We start from the raw sequence: 21,563 nt of genomic DNA, 5'->3' as shown, positions 1-21,563 counted from the left end.
GATAGAGGGGTATAGATAGAGGATTACTGCGCAGGTCCTGGACCTGTTGGGCCGCCACTTGAGCGGACTACTGGACACGATGGACCTTGTACAATCAGTGTGTGTTAAGTACTGCGTTCCAAGGCACTGTGGTTCAGTCGCCGTTTATAGGATCGGGCACTATCAGTGAAAACTCCAAAAAAATATTTTAATAAAAATGAACAGTGAATGATAATTTATCCTTGCATGCGGCCAAACTGCACCGACACTTCTCCAGCGTGAAATCCCATTTCACCCACTTCATCAGGGTCGAGTTGCTGCTGAGTGAAATGGAGCTCTGTCGAGTTGAAGGCAGCACGCCCCTGGCAATATCAAACTGGGTCTAAGCGTTTGAATGAGACAGATAAATACTCAGCTTTGTGACGTTAACTGTGGACAACATTTTCAATCCTGCACAGTATCTGATATGAATTGGATATGTGTTCTTGTCAAGCCAGTGAATGCGCTTGGCAAACATTAATGATTTTGATTGCAGATTATTTATTTAATTCACGCACTAATGTGATTTGATACACGCCTGTACATGAGAAGTCCATGGATGTTTCACCAGTTGAGTTTACAGGAATGGACAACTCTTATTAAAGGATTTTTCCTTAATGAGTTGTGAAAACTGAGGACTCTCACGCATATATATTTATATTCTTTCACTGAGCCTCATTTGAAATGTGTTTTAAAGCTCAGCGACAGATTTAATCGCACATATCTACAATCTTCTTTTCATCATTGAAAGAATTTCTTAGGACTCAGTGTCATAGCAGAACGTCCATTCTCAAATCTCATATACATTTTTTTTTTTTTTTTGAACGTATGAAATATGAGAATGGATATTCTGTTATGATACTCAGCACCTCAACCCTGATGAAGAGGATGAAACGTGATTTCACATCAGGAGAGGTATCGGTGCAGTTGGACTACGTGCAAAGATAAGTTATTATTCACTGTTCATTTTTATAGAACAAATTTTGATTTTCACTGACAAAATGAAAAATGATCTGAAAAAAACCTTATGGATTAATGAGGAATGCAGCTGTCTGGAGTAAAACACTTGAGTATACTAAAACAGCATTCTGAAGATCCTGAGAAAAATATATAAGTGTATATGTGTGTGTATATATATATATATATATATATATATATATATATACATTCATAGAGCTTCAAAAGAAGACACATCCAGCGTGCCGGAACCAGAAAAAATCTTCAAGGAGGATCAGGAGGGTATATTATCATGCATGGAGGTAAGCCTCGAAGCCGTTCTAAGGCAGATAAATAGATTAAAAATCGACAAATCTCCTGGCCCAGATGGGATCCACCCGAGGATATTGAAAGAGCTCAGAGACGAAATAGCGGAGTTACTCAGGCATATTTGCAACCTATCCTTAAGATCAGGGATAATCCCGGAAGATTGGAGGATAGCAAATGTTACACCAATCTTCAAAAAAGGATCGAGAGGCGACCCGGGGAACTATAGACCGGTGAGCTTGACCTCAGTTCCAGGGAAGATGGTCGAATCACTGATCAGGGAAGGTATCAATGAGCATATAGAAAAAAATAAACTGATGAGATCAAGCCAGCACGGTTTCTATAAAGGACGATCGTGCCAAACGAATCTACTACATTTCTTTGAGGGGATAAGCAAACATTTGGACCAAGGTAGCCCCATTGACATAGTTTATCTGGATTTCCAAAAAGCCTTTGACAAGGTACCCCACGAGCGCCTGCTGAAGAAACTGTGGAACCACGGGGTGGAAGGGGACGTCCACAGATGGATCCAAAATTGGCTGATGGATAGGAAACAGAGGGTAGTAGTAAAAGGACACTACTCTGACTGGAAAGAGGTCACGAGTGGTGTCCCCCAGGGGTCAGTGTTGGGACCGCTGCTGTTCAATATATTCATTAACGATCTGGAAACGGGCACGAAATGTGAAGTTATCAAGTTCGCGGACGATACAAAACTCTCCAACAGGGTCAAAACTGTTGAGGAATGCAAAGAACTACAGAGCGACCTGAACAAACTGTGCGAGTGGGCAAAAAGATGGCAGATGAGCTTCAATGTGGAGAAATGTAAGGTCTTGCACATCGGGAAAGGGAACCCCATGTACAGCTATACGATGGGAGGAAGGGAGATGGGGAAAGGCACCCTAGAAAAAGACCTGGGGGTATTGGTGGATACAACAATGAAGCCAGCGGCGCAATGTGCAGCGGCCTCAAAGAAAGCGAACAGAATGCTGGGCATTATCAAAAAAGGTATCACTACCAGAACGAAGGAGGTCATCCTGCCATTGTATCGAGCAATGGTGCGACCGCATCTGGAATACTGTGTCCAATACTGGTCGCCGTACCTTAGGAAAGACATGGCGATACTTGAGAGGGTCCAGAGGAGAGCAACTAGGATGATAAAGGGAATGGAGAACCTTTCATATGCCGAAAGGTTGGACAAACTGGGGCTCTTTACCCTGGAAAAGCAGAGGCTGAGAGGAGACATGATACAGACATATAAAATCATGAAAGGCATAGAGAGGGTGGACAGGGACAGATTCTTCAGACTAGCGGGGACAACAAAAACAAGAGGTCACTCAGAAAAACTGAGAGGGGACAGATTCAAAACGAATGCAAGGAAGTTTTTCTTCACTCAGAGGGTGGTGGACACCTGGAACACGCTTCCAAAGGAGGTAATAGGACAGAGTACAATACTGGGTTTCAAAAAGGGACTGGATGACTTCCTGAAAGAGAAGGGGATTACAGGGTATAGATAGAAGGTTACACTACAGGACAAAAGCGAAAAGCATATGTGAGTTCTAGGGTAGGAGCACTATCAGGTCCTGGACCTGAGGGGCCGCCGCGTGAGCGGACTGCCGGGCACGATGGACCTCCGGTCTGACCCGACAGAGGCAAGTCTTATGTTCTTATGTTCTTATGTTCACTATAGGAGTGCTATTATGATTTTTATTTTGGATCAGCCTTGGGATTATTATTTGTTTTGTATTGTTCAATTAGATTCCAAATCATGTGTAAAATTCTTCCATTAACTTATTTATTTATTCATTCATTCATTTAGTCTGTCTTCTGAATGGCCGGCTGCTTAGCTCTCCAAATGACCTCAACGCAACACAGTTGCTGTTCCATATAATTATTTAATAAAACAAAGGCAGCTTACATATAATGCATCACAAGAATATACAGCAATGGTGGGAGCAGAGATGACAGCCCCAGATGCATGCTTGTCTGAGAGCTCCTAGGACTGATAAGGGTAGTAAGAAAACACCTGTGCCAAGTGCTAGGCAAAGGAAAATACAGTCCCAAAATGAAAGAACAGTACCAACACCTCAGCCCAGAATCAGAACCAGCCAGGGAAGGTCTAAGTGTGAGCAGCTTAATAGCCTAGGATAATAAGCTGCAGGTGTGTCCTTTTCCTTTCTAAAGTTGTGACTAGAATGCTCTTGGTGTTGCCTCAAACTGGGTCTTCCATGAATGTTGTGAGTCACCTTGTAAACCTTCCCCCTAGGAACAGTATCCACAGCTCTACTGGTTCCACCTGCATATTGTTCCCCATAACCATTTGTTTTCACCAAGGATTGGGTTAAGGAATGGGGAACAATATGCAGGTGGAACCAGTACAGCTGTGGATACTGTTCCTAGGGGGAAGGTTTACAAGGTGACTCACAACATTCATGGAAGACCCAGTTTGAGGCAACACCAAGAGCATTCTAGTCACAACTTTAGAAAGGAAAAGGACACACCTGCAGCTTAGTATCCTAGGCTTTTAAGGGCCGCAGCAGTGCTCACAAGGGAAGCAGCCACTTTGTAAAGAAGCAAGACCAATTCCTAGGACTAGAAGCAGCTTACCTCAGCCAAATATACAGGTCAGATTCACGCATAATGATTTTGGAAATGTTAGATGAAGTACTTAATGAAACTTCTGAGAAGAGGGAAGGTTTAGACTCAGATGAAGCCATGGACTTTTATGAGGGGGATTTTGAAAGTGACCTATATGCCTTGGAAACAGAAGTGGTTTAAATTGAAGGTTATGCTGAGAGATTTTTTCTTTGTGAACAAGTAAGCAAGCCTAGAGGCTGGAACTGTTTGCTAGAGTTCTGCTAAGAAAAGGGGACTGGCGTCCCAGTAAACTCTAAAGGGAAAGTTTATTAAAAGTCTGAATGCTTTAATGCAAAGATTTTTGCAACCATTTTGAGACTATTTCCAGGCTGTGGCAAGAGTGCTGCACAGCCCTGGCAGTGATCTTTTGAATATTTTCCTTTTTTCTTTTGCTGGATTGTGGGCCATGTTGGGGAGGGACCACAACCAATGGTCGCTATGGGAGGAGGTCCCTTTCTGCCCTGAGCTCTGCTGTCAGAAGAGCTCAGAGGAAAATCCAGCCTGACACTCTGCCAGAGAGAATTTTTGACTAGAAAATGTTTGAAATGTTTTGAACTAGTAAATGGTAGTTCTAAGCTGTAAGAGTGCCCTGGTGTAAGAGGCATTTATTTTGTCCAGGGGAGCCGAACTATGGAGAAGACCTGCCTCTGGGTAGGCACAGGCCTATGGGGAGGCCATATTGAAAAGCATTTTGATGCTGTGTTTTCTTTTGAATCTTTTGAACTGTGTGTTGAACACTGAGAAGCTATAAAGGCCTGTTTGCAAAGTGTTTAGAAGTGGAGAAGTTTAGCAATGTTTATTTTGAACTGTTGAAATATTTGAGTCCTGGCAGAAATAAAGCTGTTTTAAGTTTTGAACTATTCAGGTGTTTTCATCATTTGATCCACCACTCCGATGGGAACTGATTAATCTGCTCGGTCAGCGCCGTGTGCTCTGGGCTCTTTCAGCTACCTCCATTGTGGGGCGTGGTCCGGCCTGGTGACGCAGGGTGACAAGACACAGTATAGTCGAAACAAATATGGACAAGACATATTTGGAAAGCGAGTGGTACAATGATTGAGTTATGGTAAATAGAGATCCTCTGAGAAACTAGGTAACTATACATGTTATAAACAGCTGAGAACTTGGCTAAGCCATCTAGAAAGGAGCTAAGTTTGCAGACGGTGAGAGAAAAGGATTTTTCATGTAGAGGTCCAGGAAGAATGGAATAAGCTTCCATCTTTCGTTAAGCAACAAAAGAGTTTGCAGGCCTTCAAAAACTTGTTAAAACGCCATTTGTTCTGTGGGAGTGTATGGCACAGGGGTTAGAACTACAGCCTTAGCACCCTGAGGCTGTGGGTTCAAATTCCTCACAACTCCTGGGCAAGTCACTTAATCCCAACATTGCCCCAGTTACACTAGATAGAGTTTGAGCCCACTGGGACAGATAGGGATATATGATAAAGTACCTGAATGTAAACCAGTTAGGATATAAGTGGTATATAAATATAAATATTTAACTGTCCAGAAATAGCTCTTGGCTGATTAAATAGCACTATGATGGCTAAGCTCTAACATTCAGTGTGAGATGGTTGCTAAATATTATCGCTTAGGCCCAAAGTCTATAAATGACGCCATAAGTTAGGCAGTACAACAAGAAAGACAAGAGAGGTGTCCTTTCAGCCAATGATAAAGTCTTTTTTAGAAACAGTGGTTCCAACAAGGATCGCAGTTTCAGTGTATAGGAGACGCTTTCTTCAGGGGACAAGGAAAGACTTAAGTCCAATGAAATATTCTTCAAGAAAGTGTTTATTAGTGTATGTGAGACTTGACACAGTCCATGTTCAGCTCAACAGACACTGCATCAGCGGTCAAAACCCAATATCATATAGAAAATTTGCAATGCAAATTGTCAAGTTATTGGGTGAATTTGCCCACAAAGCAGAACTACTCGCCTAGCCTGGCTTTTCTTTAGACTCAACATACTCCTAGTTCCAAGGTCTCCTTCCACGCAGGCTTCAGTTTGGTGTTATTCTCTTTGCCTTTTTTCTCGCCCTGTTGCACTTCATCGTACCATTTCTCCCGACAATAACAGGCTGACTCCCCCAAAAATGTAAGTGCCTAGAGGTGCCTACAAACCCCAGCGCCTAGATTGTGTTTATAGCGGCACTTAAGGTTGAAGAAGGCATGACTAACACTGGAAATGACCTTAGGTATCCTTAGGAACCAGCATCGATGATATTCATGTCAAACATAGGAACCGAAAACATAGGCCTGAAAAACCCCGGCCTATATTTCCGGGGCCTATGTTTTAGGTAGCCATGATTCCACAAACGGCGCTGTTGCGTCATTGACACGTGATTGGCTGCCATCTTTTAGGTGACCGTCGATATCAGCGCTATATGTAGAGTCCGGCCCCTAGCAATGGCAGCTATGTCACAGTTTGTAAGAGATTATTGATCTACAGTATAATCTCGTTATAACGGACTTCAAGGGACCTGGAAAAACAGTCCGTTATATCCAGAGTTGCATTCTTTTAAAACTTTATTTAGGTCAACCTGAAACAACTTACAATCAATGAACAATAGTCACTGCACAAGCATATCAACAACATCAATAACAAAACTCAGCAAAGCACTGGGATGGCACGAAATGATTGCAAAACCAGAACACTTAAAGATGTTCTAAAGCATTATGTCATACTGTACTGGAAAGAAAAATACTCTGTCATGTTCTTCTGGGCTGCGTTTTGATACTATATCACCCGCACGCCACGCACCTTGTAGGCAGAGCCTGCATGTCTGTTATTGCCGAACAAAACTACAGCAAAAAGCGGCTCTGGGGACCAAATTGGTTGTCCGTTATATCTGAAAATCCATTATATGCGAGTCCGCTATATGCGGTGATTATCTGCATGTTCATAAAGGCGCACAGCCGGGACCATCGGGCTTCGTCCACTATAAACAATGTTCTGTTATAAGCGAATCCGTTATAACGAGATTTTACTGTATACAGTGTGCTTGAGCTTAGACATCCCTGAAGCAAATATCAAAATGAGGCTCTCGTCGGACGATTACTGGAAGCCAGCAACAGATACGTTGGGGTTTGTTTTTTTTTTCAATTGTCAGACGCTGCCTTTACGAACAGAAGGCATACCTAAGTAGATGCCATTACAGTAATCCAACTGAGATAATACCATCGCTTGTTGTACTTGCCTGAAATCCCAATTAGCTGATAGATGTCTACCAGAAAGCAGGCATGGTTAGAGGCAGGTTATTGGTGGATCTCAAACGTGTTTTAATTTTGGTGCCTGTAGGTGCCTTAATTGCATTCATTTAGGCAAGAAAACCCTGGCCTAGAGAGCGCCTACGACCACTTTAGGCGCTACCAGTCGCGATTCTATAAATGGCGCCTAACTTCTGATTGGCACTTGCACTCCTTAGCGCCTACCTGTTAGGCTCCATTTACAGAATCAGGGCCACGGTCCCATGTGCTAACCCCGCACTAATCAGTTAGCCTACAGCACACGTCCTTCCACAAAAAAACACAAAATATTTATTTAGCGTTGAGGTGTGAAAACACAGATCAGCAAATTTACTGCAGAATGTCTCGGCACATCCCACAGTAGGTGTCTCTAGTTCGCGTAAGCACTCATTAATGCTTGCTGCTGTTTAGTAAAACGCCCCCCCCCCCTCTCTCTTAAGAGGAAAGGTTGTGGCTCACTGGTTGAGCTGCTGCCTCTGCACCCAGAGGTTGTGAGATAAAATCCCAGTGCTGCTCCTTATGACCCTGGACAAGTCCCATAATCCTCCAGTGCCCACCTCTTTGAATGTCAGCTTTGACATGCAAAAGGCGGTACACAAGTCCCCATTCCCTTTCCCTTAAGAAAATTAACAGTGCCGAAGTTCAGGAGTTTCACCCAGGCTTCCATAAGAGACTCATTTCGGATACCCCCCTCTAGCTTTTATTTCATTTAACTGCTCCCCCTCCCAGCCCCCACCTCTAACCCCTACTCCCATCATGGGTCCAGAGGAAGCTCTTCAGGTGAACTCCATAGCTCATGAAAATGAAATGAGCACATTTGGTATGGGTACTTACACTTTGTTTTTGGAGTTGTTGGGTTTGTTTTGGGGTTGTTTTTTTTCTTTTTAATTCTGTTAAAATTTTGTTCTGCAATTGATAGCACATGCTATTTGCACGTAGCGTGCGCTAAAGCGGAAAATGAAACAAAACGAGAACACAAAAAAAGAAATGTTGGCTTTTTCTCCTTTTTTTTCCATTTCCCTCGATAATGAAATGAGTCAGATTCATTCCGTTTCCACACGAATGCACTCCCCCCTCCCCCCCCCCCCAGCATCTGCTTTCTTTCTGCTTCCAGAGAAAATTAGGCATCAGGACCCGTGCTTTTCTCACTGCTCTCACCTGCCGAATTCTTGATTGAAGCCTCCTACCTTTATGACGCTTCAGGGCTAATTCAGAGAGAAATTAGTTAAGAAGGCAATTAAGTAAAACAGCAGTTACACCTCTTGATTAAGGAGCAACAAGCAGAATTCTTCTACTGCACAATTGCTAAATATATTCTCTGTTCAGAACGCTGATGCATGCCTCGTATTCCGTTAGTGTCATTATGCTCTTGTTGTCACTCTTTTGTATTTGAGGAGCATTTTGGGGGCATGCCGTCAAAAGCGTGGAGGACAACGGCATGCCAACAATCCCCCTCTGACATTTAAGCGCAGGAAAAATGTGTGCTGCCGCTTTGAGGCCTTTGGTTTTACACTATGGGGGGGGACCCCCCGACTACACTTAGAACTGTTTGCGTTCCCGTTGGGAGGGGGACTGGGGGGGGAATACCCCCAGTACACTGAAAACTCCGATTCTTTTTGCTGTTCAGGAGCTTTCAGTGTAGTGGGGGGGAGTCCCCAACACACCCCAGCAGGAGTGTGAGGACTTCTAAGTGTACCCCCCCCACACACACACACACACATACACCCTCGGAGCATAAAACCGAAGGCCTCAAAGTGGCGGAAGCGGCGGCGCACATTTTCCTGTGCTCAAACGTCAGTGCGGGAGCGTCGGCATGCTGTTGTTTTCCGCAATTTTGACGCGTCACCTTTTTGGGTGTGCTTAATAGAATGTTTTGAGGGCAAGCGCACAAGGCTACCTGACAATTAACAGGAGTGCACAAAGAAGCCTTAAAGAAATAAAACATTTGTTTCCCCGTCCTTCTGTTTTTCCCATTTTGGTTTTTTTTTTTTTCTATTATTGATTGTAGTTCTTCCTCCTCCTCTCGTGCCAGTTCGTTTTGGTCAGTCACGTTTGTCAAGATGGTTCAACTATTGATGTTTCTCCATGTAAAGTGTGTGGTGTTTATTAGTTTCCTGTTTTTTTTTTGTATCTTTTTTTTTTTATTATTATGTAAAGCCGCCTTGATTACGGATAAGGCGGGATAACAAAAGTTTAATAAACCTGGAAACGTGTGCTGTCTGGTTCACTGAAGATGGCAGTACTCGGGCCTAGTTAATCTCAAAAACCTCAGGAGATTGCACCGCAGTGGGCCTGCGTGAGTGGTGCTAAAGGTCACGTTTACAGTTTGGACCTTGTGGTAGGGTATCATGGGCGGCTCCCTAGTGGCCCTGTCAAACATGCACTTTCAGCTTGAGCACAAGAGGTGCTTTCCTGTCTCTGCAAGGTGTGTTTGGTCACCTTACTGTGTTTTGGTCTTTGCTGCATATCTTGTTCCGGGGTCTCATTTTCTCTTTCCTTTTTGATAATTTTGTAAGCTATGTGAATGAAATACGGTATAAAAAAATCAATATGATGCCTCTTTATTGGCCTTACGTTGGGGTGCTTTAACTAAGGCGCGCTAACCGATTTAGCATGCTTTATCCGATTTACCGCGCGCTAAAGATTAGCATATGCTATGGCGCCCGTTTTATTCTTCGGGCGCCTTAGCATTTAGCGCGTGCTAAATCGGTTAGCACGATTTAGTAAAAGGACCCCTAATTTCTTAATTATTTTATTTGGATTGAGTTCACACCTATTTTTTTCCCCCCCCAGTAGTAATTCAAGGTGAGTTTCATATAGGCATGCTAGACGTTTTCCTGTCCCCAAAGAGATTACAATCTAATTCTGTAGCTGAGGCAATGTTGAGCGCAATGTTCCCTCTAAGCCAGGGGTCTCAAAGCCCCTCCTTGAGGGCCGCATTCCAGTCGGGTTTTCAGGATTTCCCCAATGAATATGCGTGAGATCTATGTGCATGCACTGCTTTCAATGCATATTCATTGGGGAAATCCTGAAAACCCGACTGGATTGCGGCCCTCAAGGAGGGACTTTGAGATCCCTGCTATAAGCTGTGCGGCCGCACACCTTCCAGCAGGAGGCCACGCAGCACCTCGGCCCCACTGCGTAGCTGGTGGAGTCGGAACCAAACGCCTCCCTCCCCTTACCACTCTCCCACCTTCTGCCGTCGCTTTCCTGAAGCGCCAGCGGCAAACTGAAACAGACTGGCTGCAGGATCCTCCCACACATCCCCCTGGTTTCAGCAGGTGGACGTTTTGGTGGCCAGATCCGGCCGCTAAAACGGCCATTCACGCTAGACTTGGGGAGTATTTGTAGATCAGTGGGAAGAAGATATTGTTTGGAGTGTTTTTTTAATATTCTAGATTTTGAAATAGAGTTGGCTTATTTTTATGTAATAATGGCGTTTGGTTATTTTGTAAACCGCTTTTCAATTGTTGTTCCAGGAATGTGGAATAAAAAGCTTTATACATAAATACTATAGAATAATGGGGTCTTAGCTGACAATGAAACAACCAGTGTCCAGTCTCCATCTCCTGACGAGGCTTGAGCCACAGATGGTTAAGACCAGCTGCAGGCGCCACGAAGGGCAGAGGACTCTGCAAACCCTTCAGAGCTGACCCGTAACTCGATGTCCCCATCAGCACCACCTCTGTATCTTTAAAACCCAGAAAAGAAATGCAGTCCCTCTGCAGTTCCTTTTTCTACTTAAAAGAAACAAATCGCGAAGGCAGGCAAGGTATATGTAACATATCCAGTGTTTATAAACCTGATTAGGCCCATTATTTGCAGCCCAGGCCATCATCATCATTATTATTGTATTATTCTTATTTCAGTTTTTTTATTTTCCCTGTTGCTGCCGACTTCTCTCGCTGATCCTTTTTGTTGGCTGTCGTCATGGAAACCCCCATCGTCCTGGGTAGAGAGAAAAGTGGCTGAATCTCACTTTCTGGTATTCCAGGTATGATGTTGGTGCGTCTGACTCGTCGTTCCCCCCTTCTTATGAAAACAAAAATGTCCCCAGGGTTACTGGCTAATGAAAATATAAATATCTATCTATTTTTTTTTTTTTTATTAACTGTCTTCTAGAATTTTATATATTTTTTTATTAACTGTCTTCTAGAATTTTATTGCAACACATTTTATCTAGTGTCATTTTATGCACAGCTGGTTTTAGTCTGTTGATATTCCTCCTTCCATACCCCAATGTACAGCGAGATGTAATCCTCAGCTTCACAGAGCCTGAGCTCATGACATCAGATGCTCAGGCCCCATCATTCCTGATATATTTACTGCTGTGACAGTATTTGTACAGACATGTAACCCTTCTCGATTCTATAAATGTCACCTAAATTTGAGCATGATAAGAACATAAGAATTGCCGCTGCTGGGTCAGACCAATGGCCCATCCTGCCCAGCGGTAGCCCCTAGGTCAAGACTAGTGCGCCAAATGAGTCCAGCCTCACCTGTGTATGTTCCAGTTTAGCATGAACTTGTCCAACTTTGTCTTGAAACCCTGGAGGGCGTTTTCCCCTATAACAGATTCCGGAAGAGCGTTCCAGTTTTCTACCACTTTCTGGGTGAAGAAGAACTTACTTACGTTCATACGGAATCTATCCCCTTTCAATTTAGAGAGTGCCCTCTCGTTCTCTCTACCTTGGAGAGGGTGAACAGTCTGTCTTTCTCTGCTAAGTCTATTCCCTTCATTATCTTGAATGTTTCGATCATGTCCCCTCGCAGTCTCCTCTTTTCAAGGGAGAAGAGGCCCAGCTTCTCCAATCTCTCACTGTACGGTAACTCCTCCATCCCCTTAACCATTTTAGTCGCTCTTCTCTGGACCCTTTTGAGTAGTACCATGTCCTTCTTTATGTTCGGCGGCCAGTGCTGGACACAGCACTCCAGGTGAGGGCGCACCATGGCCTGTTACAGTGGCATGATAACCTTCTCTGATCTGTTCGTGATCCCCCTTCTTGATCATTCCTAGCATTCTGTTCACCCTTTTCGCCACTGCAGCGCATTGTGCAGATGGCTTCATGGACTTGTCGATCAGAACTCCCAAGTCCCTTTCCTGGGAGGTCTTTCCTAGTACCACCCCGGACATCCTGTATTTGTGCATGAAATTTTTGTTCCCGATATGCATCACTTTGCACTTATCCACGTTGAACCTCATTTGCCATATTGATGCCCATTTCTCGAGCTTAATCCTCAGATGCGCGCTTAACTCTAGTGCCATTATTTTCCAGTGCAGATTTTTAAGTTGTCATTTACTGAATCTGGGCCATCCCGACATTGGCCATAGAGTATTAGTAGTATTTTAAAGTCTGACCGCAATCTGCAGTAATTTGTTTTACTGTATTTTTTTCTCCATAAGACGCACCCTAAATTTAGAGGAGGAGAACAAGAAAAAAAACCCCATTCTGAACCAAATTCTCCCTGATAGGCACTGTACCCTGTCTCACCTCTGGTAGTCTAGTGGTAGGCCGGGACAGGCAGGCCTAGTGGCTGGCAGGCTGGGTTAGTAGCTGGCAGGAAGGGGCAGGGCACAGGGCAGGCAGGGCTAGTAGCTGGCAGGCAGGACTAGTGGCTGGCAGACAGGGCCCCTACCCCCCGAGGCAGGCAGGGCCCCTCAACCCTAAGCAAGCAGGCAGGCAGGCCCCGGTACCTTTTTTAAAATTCTGCCGTCCAGCGCTGTATGGCAGGAGCTTTCAGCACTCCTGTCCTTCCCTCCAAGCTGACTGCCGAACTCTTACGGCAGTATCAGAGGAGCACTTTTTAAAATCCTTCCTTCTAATGCAGTATGGCAGGAGCTTTTAGTGCTCCTGCCTGGTCCCGCTCCGCTCTGTGAATGGCTGCCATCAGTCCCACGAGAACTGGCAGCAGCCATTCACGGAGTGCAGTGGGACCAGGCAGGAATGCGGAAAGCTCGCAACTGCCTCGTGCTCCGATCTGATGCTGCTGCAAGAGCTTTGGAGTCAGCTGAGAGAAGGACAGGAGTGCTGAAAGCTCCTGCTGTACTGCACTGGACATAAGGATTTTAAAAAGTGCTCCCCTCTGACGCTACCGCGAGAGTTCAGCAGTCAGCTTGGAGGGAAGGGCAGGAGCGCTGAAAGCTCCTGACATACAGCACTGGACAACCGGATTTTTTTTAAAAGGTACGGGGGTACAGGGGTTATTCACTCCATAAGATGCACCCTTATTTCCACCCTCTTTTTGGATCTTCTGGAGCGAAAAATACGATAATTTGTACTCATTCGTGTTGATTTGGATTTATTTATTTCATATAACAGTTTTAGTGGATATGTTTTAGAAATGTTAATTTCTTTGATGCTCTCAAGCTCTGCCAGTGACGGATCTGTGAAGTGGGCTGTGCCGGGAGTTGTTTTAAGACCTGCACCATAATATGACTGTTTGCTATCAGGCCGCTTCAGAGACTTTTCCATCTCTTAAATTTCTTTTGTTTTATTTTTAATTTTTTTATCTTCTTCCATTCTTTCTATTTTTTTGATCTTGGAAATGTATTACATATTTTTACTTTAACTAGATTGTGAGCCTTCGGGACAGATAGGGTCGTTTTTCTCAAGTACCTAATTTCATTTTAGTTTGATATTTTGTAAACCGCAAACAGTAAAATGCAGGAGCGGTAGATCAAATCTTAAATAAACATAAACATATTATTTGTATCTTTATGGTTTATTTTCATTGTGCTGTTTTATTCTCTTAGGCTTTTCTTTACACCCCTGAGGAAGGCCTTTTTGGCCAAAACACAGACTGTGTTGGGGTCCAGTGTACATTACAATACGAAGGACTGGGGGGAGGGTCCAGCATGTATTTTATTACAAAGGACTTATCTATGCCTGTCACATTCTGTACATATGTTATATATGTATATTTGTAGTTTTAATTTGAAACTTGTTGATACTTCAATAAATTGATTGTCTTTGCAGCGGTCTGACTGGTATCCCTTCCACATTTTTTTGGGTTCCCAAAGTTTGTATGTGGGGTAGTATTTTTCCTTTGTATTGTTTGATACCATGTACAGTCACCGACACTGAGTATCCAGGGCTAATATCCATGTGCTCTGGCCTCCGGAGCTTGCTTGACTGAACATATCGACCGGGACCTGCATAACTTTCAAAACCCATTTGTTAACCCCTCCAAGCCCCTTCTAGCCCTTCGGAAGAACCTCCTTCCCCTGGAACTTCTTTTTAACCCTCCAATCTTGATAGCCGCCCCTTCAGACCTACATCTGAACCCTGCTGGTCTAGTAGAGGTGATGCAGGCAGGAACAAACCCCACTCGCTCCTGCCCCTAGTGGCAGCATCTTCAAAATGGCTGCTGGGGAATTATTGATACTGGGGGATAGGGATGACATTCTAGGAGACGTCCTTCATGTTGTAGACTGAGAAAGGATGAATGGGAAGAAGAGGGCTGTTTGGGGGGAGTAGGAGGGGGCTCTGAGTAGTAACAAATGGACTTTGAAAGTTCTGCTGGTCCTGTCCTGTGTCAGGACCCACATAGCTAACCGGCTTTAAAGCTATCCTATCAGATAAGCTATGTGGGTATGGGCACGGAATATTATTGCCACCCACATAGCTTCCAGCTCCTCCCCAATACCTGAGAGACAATATTTAGTGCACTGCCTGGTTAAGTGCCATTGAATATCAAAGGTTGGGCGGCCTCAAATTAAGTAGGCAGGAACATTTTCTGCCTGCTTTAATTGCTCTGAATATTGGGTAGTGTGTATTTACAGGCATATAGGGTTACCATATTTTAAAAAAAGAAGACCCTGGACACATGACCCACCCTGTTCACCTCCAGTCCCACCTATTCTGTCCTAGCTCCGCCCAATTCTGCCTCCAGACCCACCCAGTTCTGCCTCTAACCCCACCCTCCAGTCCCGCCCTCAGAAAGCCTCCTCTTTGCTACCAGCTCCGGCCGCATCTGGAGGGCCTAGAGCATGTGTGCAGGACCGGATTTTCCTATAGGCTAGCTAGGCTTCAGCCTAGGGCCTCAAGACGAAGAGGGGCCTACATTCAAATTGTTAGCAAAATTAAATTTACACTATTCTAAAAACAGTGAACACTAAAACACTGAACCGAAAATAAGGAGAAATTCTACGCTTCGGGATCGGAACTGGTTCCGGTCGCAACGGGGCACCGACTCGACTTCTCCCCTTCTTTTTCTCGCCCTGGGAGGAGGATCAGGGAGGGAAAGACGTCAGTCCGGAAACAGCTGGGCAAAGCCCCGCCCCGCGGGAAGAGAAGCAAAACGTGGATCCGTCAGGACAGAGCAGCCCAGACTGGCATCGGGGGTGGGGGGTTTCAGTGGAAGGGGGATGGGAGGCAGGCAAGCTGGCATCGGAGGGGGGGTGGGGGGATTTAATGGAAGGCAGGCAGGCAGGATGGCATGGGGGGTGTTCAATGGAAGGGGGATGGGGGGCAGGCGGGCATCGGAGGGGAGGTGAGGAAGGATGCACTGGGGGTACTATGGACATAGGAAGGGGCAATGTTGTGTGTTATGTTTGATTAGTTATTGTTACAAGTACTATATATGGTGCTGAGAATAAATGTCCAAATAAGTGTTCTCGACTTTTTTTTATTTATTATCCGTGTCACATTTTTTATAAAGGTTAGTACCAATAACAACATGTTTCATTTAACATATTGATATATATCACAGTAATGATGTATTTTATTATCTCTCATGTAATTTACAAACTTAAAAATGGGAGGTGAAAGGGCCTCATAAGTGGAATAGCCTAGGGCCTCTTTTCATCTAAATCCGGCCCTGCATGTGTGACATCATCCACACATGCTCAGAGGTCCTCCAGATGCGGCCGGAGCTTGTAGGGGCTTTCCGAAACCCGGATAAAAGCGGTTCCTAGAGATGAATGATTTTATGTATCGGTAGTAAGATCTTGAATGCCACCCTGCTTTCAATTGAGAGCCAACGTAGCTCTTTCAGTAGCGGGATGGCACTCGTGTGCCTCGACCTTTCCCAGCAGAAATCTTGCTGCTGCATTTTTTACTATTTGGATCTGCCTGATCATGTACTTCGGGATGCCTAGCAGGATTGCATTGCAGTAGTCCAAGATTGGGAGTACCGGGGATATTGTTACATTGGACATTGCTTGAGGTAGGGCGAGGTAGGGCTCAAGCCCTTTAACCCAGTAACGTTTGTCGTATGCGTTTTTTCACGATTCTGTACCCAGCGCCATCGTGCGATTGATATGCAATCGGCGGCCACCGACCACGGCGCCAGTTACAGAATCCAGCTCTTAGTGGGCTTCATTCGTTTCTGCTCTTGTGTTAGGAGAGGAGAGAGAGAACGCAAAGAGACAATGAAAAGAAGGACAAATAGGAACATTGCCGGCCAGACAAGAGATAAAAAGCAGAGAAAAGTCAAGCCAAGAAAGGAGACAGTTCGACGCAGCAGGGAAAAGGAGAGAGCTCTGATTCCTAAAAGAAAAGGAAATGGGGAGAAGGCAGCGATACAGAGCGATCAACCGGCCAGGGAGGGGAGGGGGGAGCCTGAGTGATGGAGAGAAAGTTGGAGAAAAGGTGATGCTTTGTTTCTTTGCGTAGCAGATTATGGAATCGCCCTTTTTTTTTTGGGGGGGGGGGGCGGTTAATACATTTCTGTCCATCTTGCTGCCCTATTATGTTCACAGTCTCTTTCGCAGCTGGAAAGATATTGCTAAATTACTGAATCATTGCACCAGCCTCAGCAGGTAGAAGAACTAAAGACCTGCAATGCTGCTAGATGAGAGAGAACATGAAGGGAAACCATTCAGGTCAATAGAAGGAAGCATTGAACTGTTCGGCATGAATGGAAGGGTGTGTGCATGTGCGGGGCGGGTCTGCGCCATTTAGTGGAGGGAGAGGACAAGCGGGGAGGTTTTTTTTCTTTTCTTTTCTTTGGTATCCTCTTTGTTTTAGAACTTGAGGGAAGGCTTTTTTGTTTAGGGTTTGTTTGTTTTTTATCTGCCATTTGCAAATAAGGCATGCTAAAATGAACCCCAAAAAGTCCATTTTAAAAAATTCTATTTGGAAGTGAAATCAGCCTGATTAGATGCAGTTTTTATTTCATTTTTTTTCTCTCTCTCTCTCTTTGATGTGCCCCCCATCCATTGAATATTTGTGAAGCCGATTCTCTTCTTGGTGTGCCCCTGTCATCAGGACAGAATGACATCATAGAGAGGTCCCTGGAGCCCTCTCAGATATGTAACCCATTGGTTCCCTGGTTAAGTCAGCTATAGGCAGAAGGGGAGGGAAGGGCAAGGGGAGAGGCTAGTGGGGCACTGGGGCCTTTAGAGGACTCTCTATAGGGGAGAGTGTGGCGCAGTGGGTAAAAGCTACAGCCTCAGCACCCTGAGGTTGTGGGTTCAAACACACGCTGCAACTTGTGACCCTGGGCAAGTCACTTAATCCCCCCATTGCCCCAGGTACATTAGATAGATTGTGAGCCCACCGAGACAGACAGGGAAAAATTGCTTGAGTACCTGAATAAATACATGTAAACCGTTCTGAGCTCCCCAGGGAGAACAGTATAGAAAATTGAATAAATAAATAAATATTCTCCGACCTGCCTTTGCATTGTCCTCCAGTTGGAAGGAAGAGTTGGCAAGCAGCCCTTCTTACCTGCTGCTTTCTCCTCTGACCACACAGGGATCCATTTGTGGGAGAATTAGCAATATATTTATATTATGATGGGGAGGGGGAGGGTTAACATCCTTCTAAGGAAATATAAAAAATTTTAAGAAAATATGGGACCCATTGACAAAATATTCTAAAGATCAGATATCTTAACACATTGATAATAATAATATAGGGTTAGGGAGGGAAATATAGAAATTAATATGAGGAAAAATGAAAAAACAAATAACAGGGGAAAGGGATTCAATATATATGATATGATATTGTACATACAACTATAATTATTATAAACTAAATATTATGCTATTCATTTATTGTAAGAATGAAAATTTTATAAATAAAAATTAAAAAAAAACAAACAAACATCCTTCTAAGGGTCCACCGAAGCCAGTGCAAGGGTAGTGGATGCCCTAGGCAAATCTTAAGTCTTGCGCATACTGTTTGATAACTTGTTTCAAGCTCTAAGCCTGCAGCCCCCCCCCCCCCTGATTTTGAGAGTTAAACATAGAAAAAATGATTGCAAAGCCCACCCAATATTCAGAGCTATGTATGTAACTATTCAGTAATGGCTCCAGGCCGGTTAAATAGCATTTGACTGACTAATCACTAATATTCAGTGGGAGATAATCGGTTATCTCCATATACCCCTCTATCCCTTTTTCCAGCAGGAAATTGTCCAATCCTTTCTTGAACTCCAGTACCGGACTCTGTCCTATTACGTCCTCTGGAAGCGCATTCCAGGTGTCCACCACACGCTGGGTAAAGAAAAACTTCCTAGCATTCGTTCTGAATCTGTCCCCTTCCAACTTTTCCGAATGCCCTCTTGTTCTTTTATGTTTTGAAAGTTTGAAGAATCTGTCCCTCTCTACTCTCTCTATGCCCTTCATGATCTTGTAGGTCTCTATCATGTCTCCTCTGAGTCTCCGCTTTTCCAGAGAGAAGAGCCCAGTCTCCAATCTTTCAGTGAATGAAAGGTTTTCCATGCCCTTAATCATTCGTGTTGCTCCCCCCCCCACCCCATTCACCTTTTCCTGCATCCGACCCCCATGCCCCCTTCCCCATGCCCTCCCCCCCCCCCCCCCCCCGTACCTCTTCAAATCTCTGCTGGCTGTAAGCAGCATCTCTTACCCACTGCTCACGCCGGCCTCATCCTTCTCTTTGATGTCACTTCCTGATCTCTGTGAACAGGCGGTGACATCAGAGGGAGGGATGAGGATGGCCCAAACAATGGGTAAGAAATGCTGCTCATGACTGGCGAGATTTGAAGAGGTATAGGAAAGAGGAGAGGTGCTGGTATCCCTAGAGCCCAGGCTGATCCATCCTCCCTCCCTTTCACTACGCCAGTGTCTTTAAATCTGTTCCCATATGCTCTATGATAAAAACCACTGATCATAGACACAAAGAAACATGATGGCAGATAAAGGCCAAATGGCCAATCCAGTCTGCCCATCTGCAGCATCCACTATCTCCTCTCCCTATTGGCTAAAGCTCTTAACATTTGCATCTCCTCTTCCTATAGGCCACTGCTCTTTACACCTGCTTTGTGATGTCATAGAACTTTATGGTTATAGAAACATTGTAACATGATGGCAGATAAAGGCCAAATGTTGCCTATCCCCAGTAACCATTATCTCTTTCTGTTTCCAAGAGATGCCACGTGCCTATCCTAGGCCCTTTTGAATTCAGACACAGTCTCTGTCTCCACCACACAAACGTCCTAAAGAAATGCAGGTTAAAAATAGGTGCTGCTGGTTCTTGGAGTTTATGCAGCCGTCAGGACCTTTTGCTTAGACTGCAGCTGCTCTGTGCTGCCCCCAGACAGCTGTCGCTGTTCTTTCCTGCCGGTTGGGCTGGCCCCGACTCTTGCCCTACCTTTTGCTCGGCATTTGAGCAGTTGTCTCTTTCATTGATGTGCTCCCCGCCATTCATTCTTGATGAACAGACATTTTCCTTGGCACTCTCCCTTCATTAATATTGTAGCTTTGCAAAAGAAACTTTTTTGCTTACATTGGGGGTGATTTTGTTGCACTGTCCTTCATTAGGCAGACACTTCTGGATTCTCTTTAAGTTAAAGGATGCAGCATGTTAGGGTCCTTCAGAAAGGTTTAAAGATCTCCAAATTAATTGGAGCCTCCAATTCCCTGAGGAGTCTGGAACAAACTAAGCATAATTATCCTCCTGAGCTATCAGATCCCTTCATCCTTTCCAAACGTCCTTTGTGCCTCTCCGGGCTTCTAGTGAACGTTTGCACCGTTTCTCTTCTTGCACGCGTCCTTCCAGCGAGTTCTGCAGCAGCCTGAGGACTCTCTGGTTTGCCTTATTGCCAAACTCCAAATGTCTTATGCAAAACGAAGGAGCTATGATGTGAATCAGATATATTTACGGCTGCTGATTTCCATGTTGTTTCCTGCATGCAGTGGCGTTTCATTAGCATCTCGCTGAGAAGACACAGCAGCAGTGCAGAACTGCCGCAGACATTATGTGGAGGAGACATTATCAAAGCCTTAATTTATGCCTAAGAATCCAGAACAACTTCTCTACTAGGGATCCTACAGTACAGTGTTACGTTACATTAGTGTTTTCCATCCCGCCAATACCTTTCAGTTCAAGGCGGGTTTACAAAAAGAGTTGGCCTGGGCATTCCCAGGGAGCTTAGAGAGTTGATAGAAAGAGTGAGCTTACACAAATTGACGACTAGCATGAGCAATGGGTTTTGGGGGAGGGTTTGTAAGGTTTTTGATTATCTCATTTGGCAAATTTTTTTGAAAAGTATAGCTTTCAGTTCTTTCCTGAATGTTTTGTAGTTGGTCGTCTTGGTCAATAGCTTGGAGAGATGGCAGTCTATTTTCGCTGCTCTGGTGGCTAGTAGGTCGTCATAAAGTTTTTTTGCTTAGTGTTCTAGTGTACATATTGTAGACAGTCCATTGTTACACCATATTAAGCTCTTGTAAAACTCTACAGGGTTAATCGCTCTTAGTGGCCCACATTTAAAAAACTCTGACTACTGAATGTCAGCATGGAACATCCGGTTCTTTGATGGCTCCTGGAAGTTTTCCGAGTATCTCCAGTGTTCAGTGCTGGAATCCAGGTGGCTATTCAGGCAAGTATAGGCGTGAACGTGATGGACTGAGTTAGGAACTGGTTGAGTGAAAGGTAGCAGAGGGCAATGGTAAATGGAGCTCACTCTGAGGAAAGGGATGTTACCAGTGCTATGCCACAAGATTCGGTTCTTGGAACTATTCATTTTAACTTTTTTTGTAAGTGATATTGCTGAAAGTAATGTTTGCCTTTTCGTGGATGATACCAAAATCTGCAATAGGGTAGACATCCCTGAAGGTGTGGATAACACGAGGAAGGACCTAACGAAGCATGAAGAATGATCCAGAATTTGGCAGCTAAGATTTAATGCTAAGAAATGCAGGGTAATGCATTTGGGCTGCAAAAACCCGAGGGACCGGTACAGTTTAGGGAGTGAAGAACCTTTGAGCATGAAGGAGGAGCAGGACTTGGGTGTGATTGCATGTGATGGCCAACCAGGTATAAAAGGTGATTCCAAAAGCTAGAAGGATGCTTGGGTGCATAGGGAGAGGAATTGTCAGTAGAAAAAAGGAGGTAATGATGCCCCTGTATAAGACACTGGTGAGACCTCATTTAGAATACTGTGTACAATTCTGGAGACCACACCTTCAAAAAGATATGCGATAAAGCAGGATGGTA

At 44.5% G+C, this 21,563-nt stretch overlaps 1 long non-coding RNA gene across 1 annotated transcript; it reads left to right on the top strand.

The window, feature by feature from the left end:
- Positions 1–3,820: 3,820 nt before the first annotated feature.
- On the top strand, positions 3,821–11,137 carry LOC117364793. Its single transcript, XR_004540318.1, has 3 exons — positions 3,821–3,902; positions 10,638–10,930; positions 11,028–11,137. It is a non-coding gene; the product is annotated as an uncharacterized LOC117364793 (long non-coding RNA).
- Positions 11,138–21,563: the final 10,426 nt, after the last annotated feature.

This window comes from Geotrypetes seraphini, chromosome 8, assembly GCF_902459505.1.
Source record: "Geotrypetes seraphini chromosome 8, aGeoSer1.1, whole genome shotgun sequence".
Lineage (NCBI taxonomy): Eukaryota > Metazoa > Chordata > Amphibia > Gymnophiona > Dermophiidae > Geotrypetes > Geotrypetes seraphini.
The sequence above is the reverse complement of the archived record's forward strand: the minus strand, read 5'-3'. Positions and strand labels throughout refer to the sequence as shown.